General features: G+C 44.1%; 2 pseudogenes; both read right to left on the bottom strand.

Annotated features, from left to right (window-relative positions):
• Nucleotides 1–881: 881 nt before the first annotated feature.
• LOC115117749 (erythroblast NAD(P)(+)--arginine ADP-ribosyltransferase-like) lies at nt 882–2,707 on the bottom strand (annotated as a pseudogene).
• A 9,527-nt stretch (nt 2,708–12,234) lies between these two features.
• On the bottom strand, nt 12,235–13,558 carry LOC135561598 (ecto-ADP-ribosyltransferase 5-like; annotated as a pseudogene).
• Between the last annotated feature and the right edge of the window lie 1,365 nt (nt 13,559–14,923).

The raw sequence follows: 14,923 nt of genomic DNA, 5'->3' as shown, positions 1-14,923 counted from the left end.
CCCCCCTCCCCCCATTGTCAAAGCAACAGTTGTCAAAGTGGATAGACAGTAGGTTGTATGATTGTTCACTGCCTCCCTGTGGCATCTGTTGTCTCTGTTAGTGAAATGAAAAGATTCTCGATTACTGAACCCCGGCCCCTCTCTCCTCCCACCCCTCTCACAACATTGACAAGGTTCCAAGCTGACTACATTGCAAACACCTGACAGAACTCACAACTCCTGGATAGGTGTTTAACATATCAGTTAACCAAATCATATGGTATAGCAATCTGATGCTCATTTGTTGATGCGTTGAACTCAACTGCAATATAGTTGGCCTGGAACGAGACAGCTCTCTCCTCCTTATGGTTGATAGATTGAGCTCTGACCTACAGAAAACATCTAACCCTGCTACTGATCTCCCTCCCTCCCTCCCTCCCTAATCTTTCTTTGAATCTAAATATCTTTGTAGCCACTTCTAATTATATCTGAGAACAAACACATTTACTTCAAGTGAGCTGACATTGATATCTTTATAGCAGATGTACAGGCAGTGTCACGACTTCCGCCGAAGTCGGTCCATCTCCTTGTTCGGGCGGCGTTCGGCTGTCGACGTCGCCGATCCACTTTTCATTTTCCATTTGTTTTGTCTTTGTTTTACACACCTGGTTTCAATTCCCCAATTACGTGTTCACTGTTTAACCCTCTGTTTTCCCCATGGTTTGTGTGCGTATTTGTTTTGTGTATTTCGGTTCCTTTGTGTGGGCTTGGTATATCTACATGTATTTGGTAATGATGAGTAAAGTTACTTTTATTACTCATCTCTGTCCTGCTCCTGACTCCTCTGCACCAGCTACACCCAGACCCTTACAGGTGGTGGATAAATAGGACAGGAGATGTCATATTGCTGAATGCTTTTCTTTATTGGTTTTAACAAAAGCTGCAATGCACATGACAACAAATACCAATTCACTGGCAGAGGACATTTTAACAATCTAACAAACAATGTGTTTATTACAGGACTGGTCTGACAATCTGAAAGTTGGGAAAGTACTGCTTTTATTACTGAATATTTCCTCAATTTTTAGGCGGGAGCGATGATGGATGGGGATGCTGGGGGTTGAAATAAAATCTGCAAGTCATATTTGACTGAAAGCAGAAGAACCATGTTGCTGGTTTGATTTTATTCTCCTTGGAGTGTTTTATTAACCATCTGGCATTTCAGGTCACTCTTTCCTTTCTTAGTACTCTGCAGTTTGTAGACGACGTCACACCAGAGGTCTTTCTTGTCTGTTCTCCTCATCACCTTGGTGATTTTGAACACCTCGAGGGGGGAATCAGCACTTCTTTCTCATGTGGCAGCTGAGAGTACTTCCCCAGTGGGGCACCAAAGTAGGTAGCGATATCAAAACAGGATTTAGTTCCAAAGCCTTTAGCAATTTTCTGGTCTAAAGAGCTCGAGGTGAACTGTCCAAATCGCATTGTAGTTTTTCGGTCAGAGAAGAAAGTCACATTGGTTCCTCGGTAGGTATGGAAATGCTTTTTAATAAAGCGTTTCCAAAAATTGTTGTTCAGGATTCGTAAGGCATTGGTCAGAAGGAAGTGCAGGGAGTGGTACTGGAATGTTGTGGTGTAGCTCTTCTTTTGGGTACGAGTGGCGTTGTTGAATGACTTGTAAACGTTGGCTGTTGCATTCACATACACCTGGATTGCCAAGGAATAGTGTTTAGACAGTTTTCCTTTTTCTTCGTAATGGTCCTCAGCAGCGGTCCAAGCCTGGTTGAAATCTTCGTTCTCTCCTCTCTCTTTTGGCAGGTAATAGTCATGCACTTTCCCGAGCATCTTCTCCTCACAGCCCTTGTAGGAGTCTGGAGCCATGTCTAAGGTGAAGTTGGATTTGGATCATGCAGAGGGAGACTGACCTTCAGTGAATGGAGAGAGAAATAGAGAAACAGGTGTGAAACAAGAAAATGCAGATAATATTATTATGAGAGACAGCTGTAAGTCTGTTAGTTATTTATTTAGAGTTTAAGACGTTGGGGTGGGTGGGAGGTGCTGAGTTGACATAGAATTGTTTTAAGATGGTCATACTATGGATCATTTAGCTATTTGATTTTGAATTTAAGACCCCTTTAGGTCTCAAAAAATATAATAAATAGTAATATGATGAAGGAATGTTGGCCTTTCCTTCTAATCCTAAAGAAACACATTGGATAACACATTCATCAATGGCAGAAAGCACAGTCAAAAAATGAATCCGGAAAAACAAGCTTTTGAAGTGTCGGTCCTAAAGCTAGGAGATATAAGAAAACTCAGGAAATGTGTATATATTTATTTACACATATATAACGCCTTTTTGGGGTAGGCACAAAACTACCTTCATACTTCGATTCATTTTTTAAACCGGTATCTGTTACTTTCAGACAAGTCCCTTGACACTTAACTTTGTCCACACTAAAATTGTGCCTGTTATTTTGCTATTTCACTCTCTCTCAAAATAGTGTAGCATCTTACCATCTTGGAGTCCACACCCAAAATTCAAGACTGGACTAAATACATCAGAGTAAAGGTTAGGTTCTTGTATCTTGCCATGGTGTCAAAATGTATTGGTCCAATGGCAACTTGTAATGGAGATTAATTGTCTTTTAAGATACAGAATCAGTATTCAAATGTTAAACTTTCAGGGGGCCTTTTAATACCAGTGCTCTTGTGGTTACTTTCACAATACCGCCTCTCATGCTGAGAACAGGCACAAGTACCCCTCAAACACCATAGCACAGTAAACGCACACACGCACACACACGCACGCACACACACCAAATGACTTATGAGAATGGTTTGTTCACACTTCTTCCATGCTGATCTATGTGTGAACATGACCAACACCAGCAACAACACTGCTGATACTGAGAAAAGGTTCCCATAGTAACAGTACAGAAAGACCCTTCAACCTCATCATCATCCTTCTCCTCTAATCAGGGACTGATTCAGGTCTAGAATACTAATTGCCAATATACCACTAATAAATCAATCACCCAGAATAATGGAAAGCAGCACTAAAGTGAAGATTGAGGCCCCCAGTCCAGGGTTTCCCAACCCTCTCCTCAGGGACCATCAGACATTTCACATTTTGGTTCTAGCACTTAACTGGCACACCTGATTCAGTCTACTAACCATCAACCCCTTGACTAATTGATGCAGGTGTGCCTGTCTGGTGAACCCAGTGGACAGGGTTGGGAAGTACTGCAACTACTGTACAGTGTAGTATGGAACCCTGGTCCTGGAGTGCTGCAGGCACTTCCCATTTTTTCATTTAACCGACCTGGAAGACCAGGTGTGTTGAATTTAGGCAATCACTGAACTGATCAGTTAGCTAAGTAGCTCAGTATGGTCTGTAGTTGTGACAAAATCCTGCAGTACCTGCAGCAATCCAGAAATACGTTTTTCCAGAGTTTTGTCTGCCAATCCTTCCTTTGGCTGGTGGAGTTAAATTACTGCCCTCTTCTGGCTGCTGTGCAGAATTAACCATGTCTTTTACCTAAAGCAGGGTTTCCCAAACTCAGCCCACGGGCCCCAAAGGGTGGTTTTGTCCTCTACACAGCTGGTTCAACTAATCATTAAGCTTTGATAATTTGAAACAGCTGTGTAGAGTTCAGCCAAACAACTTAAAGTGCACTCCTTTGGGTCCAGAGGACTGAGTTTGGGAAACACTGCACTAAAGGCATCTGGGTACATCAGTGTGTGTTTGGTTTTCAGTGGTCTCTCCTGCCAGTGACCATGGTATGATTTAGACAGTATCCCAAAATTCAAATTCTGCTGGTTATGGATGTTTCCATTCCTTTGTTATGACTGAGATGTGAGAGACCTGGTAGGTTGACAGAGTTCCATCACATTGCATTCATATGGTGAGGTCTTTCAGATCTGTGGTGGTAACAAAAGGAAAGGAGACAGGGAAAGGAAGGTAGCAGGTTGAGACTGTTTGGATGAGACCTTAGTGATTGTGAACATAATTGATGAATGTGTCAAGTTTATGCTGAGTCCAGCCACTGTATAGACAGCACATAATCCAACAGCCATAACTGTGTAGAGCGATGTGAGTTTGCACAGATCAATAGAAAATCAAATCGTATTGGTCACATACGTGTTTTGCAGATGTGATTGTGGGTGTAGCGAAATGCTTGTGTTTCTAGCTCCAACAGTGCAGTAGTATCTAACAAGTAATATCTAACAATTTCACAACAATACACACAAATCTAAAGTAAAGGAATGGACTTAAGAATATATACATTTTTGGATGAGCTATGTCAGAGCAGCATGGACTAAGATACAGTATATACATATGAGATGAGTAATGCAAGATATGTAAACATTATTAAAGTGAGGTCACATTCTAACGCACGCACACAGGGAGGCAACACCACATGGCTTCTGAGAATTGTTTGTTCACACTTCTTTCATAGTGATCTACGTGTGAACATGACCAACACCACTGCTGATAATAAATAAAGGAACAGTACAGAAAGACCCTTAAACCTCATCATCATCCTTCTCCTCTAATCAGGGACTGAGTCAGGTCTGGAATAATATTAGCCAATATACCACTAATACATTAATCACCCAGAATAATGGAAAACAGCACTAAAGTGAAGATTGATGTCTCCAGTCCAGGGTTTCCCAACCCTCTCATCAGGGACCACCATACATTTCACATTTTAGTTTTAGTCCTAATCTGACACACCTGATTCAGTCTACTAACCATCAACCCCTTGACTAATTGAGGAAGATGTGCCTGTCTGGTGGTCCCTAAGGAGAGGGTTTGAAAGTACTGCACCTACAGTGTAGTATGGAACCCTGGTCCTGGAGTGCCGCAGGAACTCTACTTATTGTGGTTGATAGATTGAGCAGTACAGGGCTCTGACCTCACAGACATATGAAACTACTGACCCTGCTACTGCTCTCCATCAAGTTTATTTCAAAGCCATTAATAAGTGTCATTTATTTATATGATTATTTCTTCATCTTTGTCAAACTTTTAATTTTTGTTTAAATATAAATATCTTTGTAGCCTTTTCTAACTATAAAACTGAGAACAAACCCATTTTCTTCAAGTGAGCTGAAATTGATATCTTTATAACAGATGTACAGGAAGTGGATAAATAGGACAGGCAATGTCATATTGCTGAATGCTTTTATTTATTGGTTTTAACAAAAGCTGCAGTGCACACACGCCAATTCACTGGCAGAAGAAATGTTAACAATCTAACAAACAATGTATGTAACAATTAGAACAGGACAGATCTGACAATCAGAAAGTTGGGAAAGTTCTGCTAATGTTTTATTACTGAATATTTTCTGCATTTGTGGGAGGGAGCAACAATGGATGGGGAAACCAAGGGTTACAATATAATCTACAATACAACACAAAATGTCATATTTTGACAGCATGCAGATAAGCTGTGTTGCTGGTTTGATTTTATTCTCTTTGGTATGTTTTATTAACCATCTGGCATTTCAGGTCACTTTTTCCTTTCTTAATACTCTGCAGTTTGTAAACTCTCTTGCTAAGTAGAGGCACAAGTACCCCTCAAACACCATAGCACAGTACACACACACCCACACAGGCAGGAAACACCACATGGCTTCTGAGAATGGTTTGTTCACAGTTCTTTCATACTGATCTATTTGTGGACATGACCAGCACCAGCAACACCACTGCTGATACTGAGAAAAGGTTTCCCATAGTAACAGTACAGAAAGACCCTTAAACCTCATCATCATCCTTCTCCTCTAATCAGGGACTGATTCAGGTCTAGAATACTAATAGCCAATATACCACTTTAATCAATCACCCAGAATAATGGAAAGCAGCACTAAAGTGAAGATTGAGGGCCCCAGTCCAGGGTTTCCCAACCCTCTCCTCAGGGACCATCAGACATTTCACATTTTGGTTTTAGCACTTAACTGGCACACCTGATTCAGTCTACTAACCATCAAACTCTGTAGTGCATCAAATTAATGCAGGTGTGCCTGTCTGGTGAACCCAGTGGAGAGGGTTGGAAAGTACTGCACCTACAGTGTAGTAGAAAACCCTGGTCCTGGAGTGCTGCAGAAAGAGGTTTGTCTAGTTAGAGCTTAGTCTGCCAATCATTCCTTTAGCTTGTGGAGTTAAATAGTGCCCTCTTCTGGCTGTTGTGCAGAATGAGCTGTGTCAAGTAACTAAAGGCCTCTGGGTAAATTAGTGTGTGTTTGGTTTTCAGTGGTCCTAATCTGACACACCTGATTCATTCTACTAACCATCAAACCCTTTACTAATTGATGCAGGTGTGCCTGTCTGGTGAACCTAGAGAAGAGGGTTGGGAAGTTCTGCACCTTTTAGGCAACCGTGGTCCTGGAGGGGCCCAGGCAAATCATGTTTTGAATTTAACTGACCTGGAAGACCAGTTGTGTTGAATTTAGGCAATCACAGAACTGACCCCTACTGTGTGAGACTGGATTTGAATAACCCTAGTCTGAGCTTTCTCTGTCAATCATGCCTTTAGCTGGTTAAGTGAAATGCTTCCCTCTTCTGGTAACTGTGAACAATGCTCCATGTCACTGCAGCCTACCTAAACTGAAGGATCTGTCAACCATCTATTTAAAACCTTTGTTCCCCCAGAATCCAACTTCTAAATAAGTGTGTGGCCCATTTGCAGGTGTGAGACAGTCATATGAATATGAAAACACCTTTATCAGATCAATTAATAAAACGTCAATGACTAAAATATGCCCTTGATTATTGTACTATTTGATGTTCCTGGTCAACCACCTAGACCGTGTCTGACATCTGTCTTGACTACTACTGACTATAACTACTGTGTTCTGATGAATACAGAGAGCCCTGTTTAACGGTTTTCTCTTTAATGAATACCATACTATATGCTATTTAGAATGGAGCCTGGTGAGCCGGCTGGATCTCTTACATTAATATTACGCTACATGGTTATCTGTCTGGTTATTACTACGCTATTTACAATGTAGTCTAGATAAAATGTGTGCAATAAGCAACAAATAGTATGGGTGAGCCTAGTACAGCATGCTAATGAGAATGTGTCTTCTACAGTCTATCCACTTATCTTATTATCAGCTAATTATAATCTGGGTCTGAAGTGACAATTTTCTTCCTCAATAGCATGTAGTGAATTACACTAGATTAAGAATCTTAATTGCTATATTGTAATTATTTCGCCACTATATTCTATTTATTGCCTTCCCTCATCCTACCTCATTTGCAAACACTGTATATAGACTTTTTCTATTGTATTATTGACTGTATGTTTGTTTATTCCATGTGTAACTCTGTGTTGTTGTTTGTGTTGTACTGCTTTGCTTTATCTTGGCCAGGTCACAGTTGTAAATGAGAACTTGTTCTCTACTAGCCTACCTGGTTAAATAAAGGATAAATAAAAAATAAAAATAAACATTAAAAGGCTGAAATGAATGACTCAATAGTAGACATTTCACATAGTATAAAACATTGTATTTTCTCATATCCATCAGCCTACTAGTTAGTATGGGGAGTCGGACATGGCCAGTGTGTTTAGTCTCATGGTAGAATCACATACCAGACTAGTGTTATCAACGTGTGTCGGTTATGCTTGACTGAGTCTCTCAAACCAGTTTTGTCAGATGAACAATGTGCTTAATGAAACCGACAGAATTTCCCTCCCATGAAAAGGCTGCATGGTGTTTAGGATTGTTACTGTAACTGTATCATTCATCTATGTTTTGTGTCCTCCTCCCACTCTCTCTGCTGGTTGTGATTGGTTGATTGAGCAGAACGGAGCTCAGGGGCTGATCTAGGATCCCTTGTCCCTATTACTTTATTCATTATGATCTAAAAGGTCAAACTGATCCTAGATCAGCACTCATACTTTGAGAGGCGTACGGCCATTGACCTCAAAAACACAGGAAACGACTAACCCTTCTCAGTGCTCTCTCACCCAACCCTCTCACTCAGCCTCAGAGAGCCCTGTTTAAAAGGTTTTCTCTATGTGAAGGAGAGTCAGACCAAAATGCGGCGTGGCTATTGCGATCCATGTTTAATGAAACAAAGTAAACACGAATCAAATACAAAAACAATAAACATACCACGAAAACCAAAACAGCCTAATTCTGGTGCAAAGCAACACAGAGACAGTAACAAGGACAATCACCCACAAAACCCAACACCAAACAGGCTACCTAAATATGGTTCCCAATCAGAGACAATGACGAACACCTGCCTCTGATTGAGGACCATATCAGGCCAAACATAGAACTAGACAAACATTACATTTACATTACATTTAAGTCATTTAGCAGACGCTCTTATCCAGAGCGACTTACAAATTGGTGCTTTCACCTTAAGACATCCAGTGGAACAGCCACTTTACAATAGTGCATCTAGGTCTTTTAAGGGGGGTGAGAAGGATTACTTTATCCTATCCTAGGTATTCCTTAAAGAGGTGGGGTTTCAGGTGTCTCCGGAAGGTGGTGATTGACTCCGCTGTCCTGGCGTCGTGAGGGAGTTTGTTCCACCATTGGGGGGCCAGAGCAGCGAACAGTTTTGACTGGGCTGAGCGGGAACTGTACTTCCTCAGTGGTAGGGAGGCGAGCAGGCCAGAGGTGGATGAACGCAGTGCCCTTGTTTGGGTGTAGGGCCTGATCAGAGCCTGGAGGTACTGAGGTGCCGTTCCCCTCACAGCTCCGTAGGCAAGCACCATGGTCTTGTAGCGGATGCGAGCTTCAACTGGAAGCCAGTGGAGAGAGCGGAGGAGCGGGGTGACGTGAGAGAACTTGGGAAGGTTGAACACCAGACGGGCTGCGGCGTTCTGGATGAGTTGTAGGGGTTTAATGGCACAGGCAGGGAGCCCAGCCAACAGCGAGTTGCAGTAATCCAGACGGGAGATGACAAGTGCCTGGATTAGGACCTGCGCCGCTTCCTGTGTGAGGCAGGGTCGTACTCTGCGGATGTTGTAGAGCATGAACCTACAGGAACGGGCCACCGCCTTGATGTTATTTGAGAACGACAGGGTGTTGTCCAGGATCACGCCAAGGTTCTTAGCGCTCTGGGACGAGGACACAATGGAGTTGTCAACCGTGATGGCGAGATCATGGAACGGGCAGTCCTTCCCCGGGAGGAAGAGCAGCTCCATCTTGCCGAGGTTCAGCTTGAGGTGATGATCCGTCATCCACAGTGATATGTCTGCCAGACATGCAGAGATGCGATTCGCCACCTGGTCGTCAGAAGGGGGAAAGGAGAAGATTAATTGTGTGTCGTCTGCATAGCAATGATAGGAGAGACCATGTGAGGTTATGACAGAGCCAAGTGACTTGGTGTATAGCGAGAATAGGAGAGGGCCTAGAACAGAGCCCTGGGGGACACCAGTGGTGAGAGCACGTGGTGAGGAGACGGATTCTCGCCACGCCACCTGGTAGGAGCGACCTGTCAGGTAGGACGCAATCCAACCGTGGGCCGCGCCGGAGATGCCTAACTCGGAGAGGGTGGAGAGGAGGATCTGATGGTTCACAGTATCGAAGGCAGCCGATAGGTCTAGAAGGATGAGAGCAGAGGAGAGAGAGTTAGCTTTAGCAGTGCGGAGCGCCTCCGTGATACAGAGAAGAGCAGTCTCAGTTGAATGACTAGTCTTGAAACCTGACTGATTTGGATCAAGAAGGTCATTCTGAGAGAGATAGCGGGAGAGCTGGCCAAGGACGGCACGTTCAAGAGTTTTGGAGAGAAAAGAAAGAAGGGATACTGGTCTGTAGTTGTTGACATCGGAGGGATCGAGTGTAGGTTTTTTCAGAAGGGGTGCAGCTCTCGCTCTCTTGAAGACGGGAGGGACGTAGCCAGCGGTCAGGGATGAGTTGATGAGCGAGGTGAGGTAAGGGAGAAGGTCACCGGAGATGGTCTGGAGAAGAGAGGAGGGGATAGGGTCAAGCGGGCAGGTTGTTGGGCGGCCGGCCGTCACAAGAGGCGAGATGTCATCTGGAGAGAGAGGGGAGAAAGAGGTCAGAGCACAGGGTAGGGCAGTGTGAGCAGAACCAGCGGTGTCGTTTGACTTAGCAAACGAGGATCGGATGTCGTCGACTTTCTTTTCAAAATGGTTGACGAAGTCATCTGCAGAGAGGGAGGAGGGCGGGGGGGGGAGGAGGATTCAAGAGGGAGGAGAAGGTGGCAAAGAGCTTCCTAGGGTTAGAGGCAGATGCTTGGAATTTAGAGTGGTAGAAAGTGGCTTTAGCAGCAGAGACAGAGGAGGAAAATGTAGAGAGGAGGGAGTGAAAGGATGCCAGGTCCGCAGGGAGGCGAGTTTTCCTCCATTTCCGCTCGGCTGCCCGGAGCCCTGTTCTGTGAGCTCGCAATGAGTCGTCGAGCCACGGAGCGGGAGGGGAGGACCGAGCCGGCCTGGAGGATAGGGGACATAGAGAGTCAAAGGATGCAGAAAGGGAGGAGAGGAGGGTTGAGGAGGCAGAATCAGGAGATAGGTTGGAGAAGGTTTGAGCAGAGGGAAGAGATGATAGGATGGAAGAGGAGAGAGAAGCGGGGGAGAGAGAGCGAAGGTTGGGACGGCGCGATACCATCCGAGTAGGGGCAGTGTGGGAAGTGTTGGATGAGAGCGAGAGGGAAAAGGATACAAGGTAGTGGTCGGAGACTTGGAGGGGAGTTGCAATGAGGTTAGTGGAGGAACAGCATCTAGTAAAGATGAGGTCGAGCGTATTGCCTGCCTTGTGAGTAGGGGGAAGGTGAGAGGGTGAGGTCAAAAGAGGAGAGGAGTGGAAAGAAGGAGGCAGAGAGGAATGAGTCAAAGGTAGACGTGGGGAGGTTAAAGTCGCCCAGAACTGTGAGAGGTGAGCCGTCCTCAGGAAAGGAGCTTATCAAGGCATCAAGCTCATTGATGAACTCTCCGAGGGAACCTGGAGGGCGATAAATGATAAGGATGTTAAGCTTGAAAGGGCTGGTAACTGTGACAGCATGGAATTCAAAGGAGGCGATAGACAGATGGGTAAGGGGAGAAAGAGAGAATGACCACTTGGGAGAGATGAGGATCCCGGTGCCACCACCCCGCTGACCAGAAGCTCTCGGGGTGTGCGAGAGCACGTGGGCGGACGAAGAGAGAGCAGTAGGAGTAGCGGTGTTGTCTGTGGTGATCCATGTTTCCGTCAGAGCCAAGAAGTCGAGGGACTGGAGGGGGCATAGGCTGAGATGAACTCTGCCTTGTTGGCCGCAGATCGGCAGTTCCAGAGGCTACCGGAGACCTGGAACTCCACGTGGGTCGTGCGCGCTGGGACCACCAGATTAGGGTGGCCGCGGCCATGCGGTGTGGAGCGTTTGTATGGTCTGTGCAGAGAGGAGAGAACAGGGATAGACAGACACATAGTTGACAGGCTAGAGAAGAGGCTACGCTAATGCAGAGGAGATTGGAATGACAAGTGAACTACACGTCTCGAATGTTCAGAAAGTTAAGCTTACGTAGCAAGAATCTAATTGACTAAAATGATTAAAATGATACAGTACTGCTGAGGTAGGGTAGCTGCGTTGTTGACACTACCCTAATCAAGTCGTTCCGTTGAGTGTGAAGTTTCTACAATGCTGCTTTTCGGGGGCAAGCTGGCTAGCTAGCAGTGTTGGTTACGTTACGTTGCGTTAGGAGAACGACAATAGCTGGCTAGCTAACCTAGAAAATCGCTCTAGACTACACAATTATCTTTGAAACAAAGACGGCTATGTAGCTAGCTATGTAGCTAGCTACGATCAAACAAATCACACCGTTGGGACTGTAATGAAATGAAATGAAAATATGATACTACCTGTGGAGCGAAGCGGAATGCGACCGGAATGCGAAAGTTCTATTCAGTAGACGTTGGCTGGCTATTGGCTAGCTAGGAGTGTCTCCTACGTTAAGGACGACAAAATAGCTGGCTAGCTAACCTCGGTAAATTAAGATAATCACTCTAAGACTACACACTCTAACTACACAATTATCTTGGATACGAAGACAGCAAAGACAACTATGTAGCTAGCTAACACTACACTAATCAAGTCGTTCAGTTGAGTGTGATAGTTACTACAGTGCTACGGTAGACGGTGAACGTGTTGGGCAGATAGGAGACGACGAAATACGATAATTACGCAATTATCTTTGATACAACGACGACTATGTAGCTAGCTAAGAAGAAATTGCTAAGATTAGACAAATCAGACCGTTGTACTATAATGTACTACAAACTAGACATGTAACATAGAATGCCCACTCAGCTCACACCCTGACCAACCAAAACATAGAAACATACAAAGCAAACTATGGTCAGGGTGTGACACCCTCCAAGTTTTATTTTCTCCTCACTCTTGTTATTCTTACAACCCGTTACGAACTGACCTTAGGTTCAATTGAGTCAGTTTGTCTGATATAATTCATTATAGATTAGACATGATGGGACACGTGCAATCCTGTCAAGACTTGCATAGTGTGAAAGGTAATAAAACTGTAGGATTTTGTATACCATGTAATGTGAAGGAAGCTTTAAGACAGTACTAACGTGTCATTTCTTTGTACAGCCATTAGGCATGACAGTCAAGAATATGAGGTGATTTTAAGGATTTGCAATCATTGCAGGTTAAATCAAGCCTTAACAGGGCTTGCAGTGAAGGTGGAATACATTGCAGACGTTGCATTGCATCAATCAAGCGTTGTGTGCCAGGTCATCGACATCACTGTAGGGCATCAGATTGCTAAATGATGTGGTTAGTTGATATGTTAAAGACCTATACAGGTGTGAGATTAGGCAATGTAGCTGACCTGGGACAAGGCCAGGATCTCTACACTGTGAAGCTGGGGCAGCTGTTGTGTCAGATCAGGCTACTTCTCATTGTTAGAGGTGGTGGTAATGATCAGTAATATACAGTAGTTATCAACATAATATAGATTATTATGTAGCCTGTATCTGATGCTCTGATAATGTTTGATTCTCCTCCACTCAAAATCTATTTGCAATTCAGATCAGTGTCTGTTCCCTTGCTCTTTAGTGTGTAGACGACTTCACACAACAGGTTATTCACTGGTGACTTTGTCTGGATTTTGGTGACTTCAAAAATCTCATATGGCAGAATTAAAACTTCTCTCTCTTCAGGAAAGGCTGAGTAAGAAGTTAGCTCAGCGCCAAAGCAAGTGTGGATCTCAAAGCAAGACACATTCCCAAAATTGGTTAAGTCGGATCTTAAAGGGCTTGTGGCGAAGGTGCCAAAACGGATCTCGTGGTTGAGAACACTCTGATCAAACTTCTTGTTGGTTCTGTGAAAGGTTTCCTTACATGTCTATTGTCTTTCTCTAAGAATCTGAATGGCATCGGTTAGGTAGAAATGCAGTGCATGGTACTTGAATGATGTTGTCATATATGCAGAATGGCCCTCTTGAACTGCTTTGTTAAAGTCCAGGTACATTGATTTGGAATTTGTTCCTGGTTTGTTTTTTGTATACAAATAGATAGCAATAGAATGCTCTGTATTCAAACTGTCTCCATGTGGTATAGCTTGTGGTTTTGCTATGTTTGCCCGAGATGGCATAGCAGTTCAGACGTCTTTTGTCCTCGTCTTGTCGTGTCGTGTATATATATATATTTACAACTTTTTTCACATACATTTTATTTTTATTTTCCATCAACTCATCTTCAATACACTCTCCTGCAACCTGCCTCACCAATTGATATGTATAAATACGTATTATTTACCTCAAATCTGCAATCCTCCAAGAAGCTAGCCAGAAGCTAGCCAGAAACTCCAAGAAGCTAGCCAGAAGCTAGCCAGGAGCTAGCCAGAAGCTAATCAGAAGCTAGTTAGCTTCTTTACTGGCAACTCGTTAGTATTCAGCTAACCACGGTTTGTGGTCATCAGCTATCCTTTAACTCGAAAATCTATCGCCAGTTTTGTACGGCGCAACGCGGCTCGGAACGGAACATACCGGACCGATTTTTCTCTCCATGTCCCTGGATTTCAACTGCTCTCTGGACATTCACTCCCGGATCTCACAGCTAGCTGGCTGCTATCCGTGTGTCTATCTGCTTTCGTCGATTCCGGAGCAAACATCAATTACTCCGGAGCTAGCCAGCTCCGTCAATCACTCCTGGGCTGCAGTCACCTATCCGGACCCGTTTTACTGCCTACGCGGAGCCCCACCGGGCCTTCACAACTGGACTGCCGACGTTATCTACCCGAAGGAGATCCGGCTGGCTCCTCCGTCGCGACGTTACCTGAACGCCCATCTGCGGCCTGCTAACCGTTAGCTGTCTTACCAGCTGCTCTCAGAATAGACAATCGGACAATTTATTTATTTTTATTATTATTATGTTTCTTCTTGGGCCTCTATAACTATATCTATTGTTTTTATTTTTTTGTTGTTGTGTGATTTGGACTAATCCCCTCTACAACACGGAACTCCACTAATCTACTGACGGAACGCAAGAGGTGGCTAACAACAGACCTCCATCCTATGCTAGCTTGCTACCGATGTCCTGGCTAGCTGTCTAAATCGCCGTGACCCCCAAACCAACCTCTCCACTCCCTGGACCCTTTTGATCACTCGACTAAGGATGCCTCTCCTTAATGTCAATATGTCTTGTCCATTGCTGTTCTGGTTAGTGTTTATTGGCTTATTTCACTGTAGAGCCTCTAGTCCTGCTCACTATACCTTATCCAACTTATTAGTTCCACCACCCACACATGCAATGACATCTCCTGGTTTCAATGATGTTTCTAGAGACAATATCTCTCTCTTCATCAATCAATACCTAGGTTTACCTCCACTGTATTCACATCCTACCATACCTTTGTCTGTACATTATACCTTGATGCTATTTTATCGCCCCCAGAAACCTCCTTTTACTCTCTGTTCCAGACGTTCTAGACGACCAATTCTTATTGCTTTTAGCCGTA

Source organism: Oncorhynchus nerka, linkage group LG18 (assembly GCF_034236695.1).
Source record: "Oncorhynchus nerka isolate Pitt River linkage group LG18, Oner_Uvic_2.0, whole genome shotgun sequence".
Classification (NCBI taxonomy): Eukaryota; Metazoa; Chordata; class Actinopteri; order Salmoniformes; family Salmonidae; genus Oncorhynchus; species Oncorhynchus nerka.
This window is presented reverse-complemented; position numbering and strand designations above follow the sequence as displayed.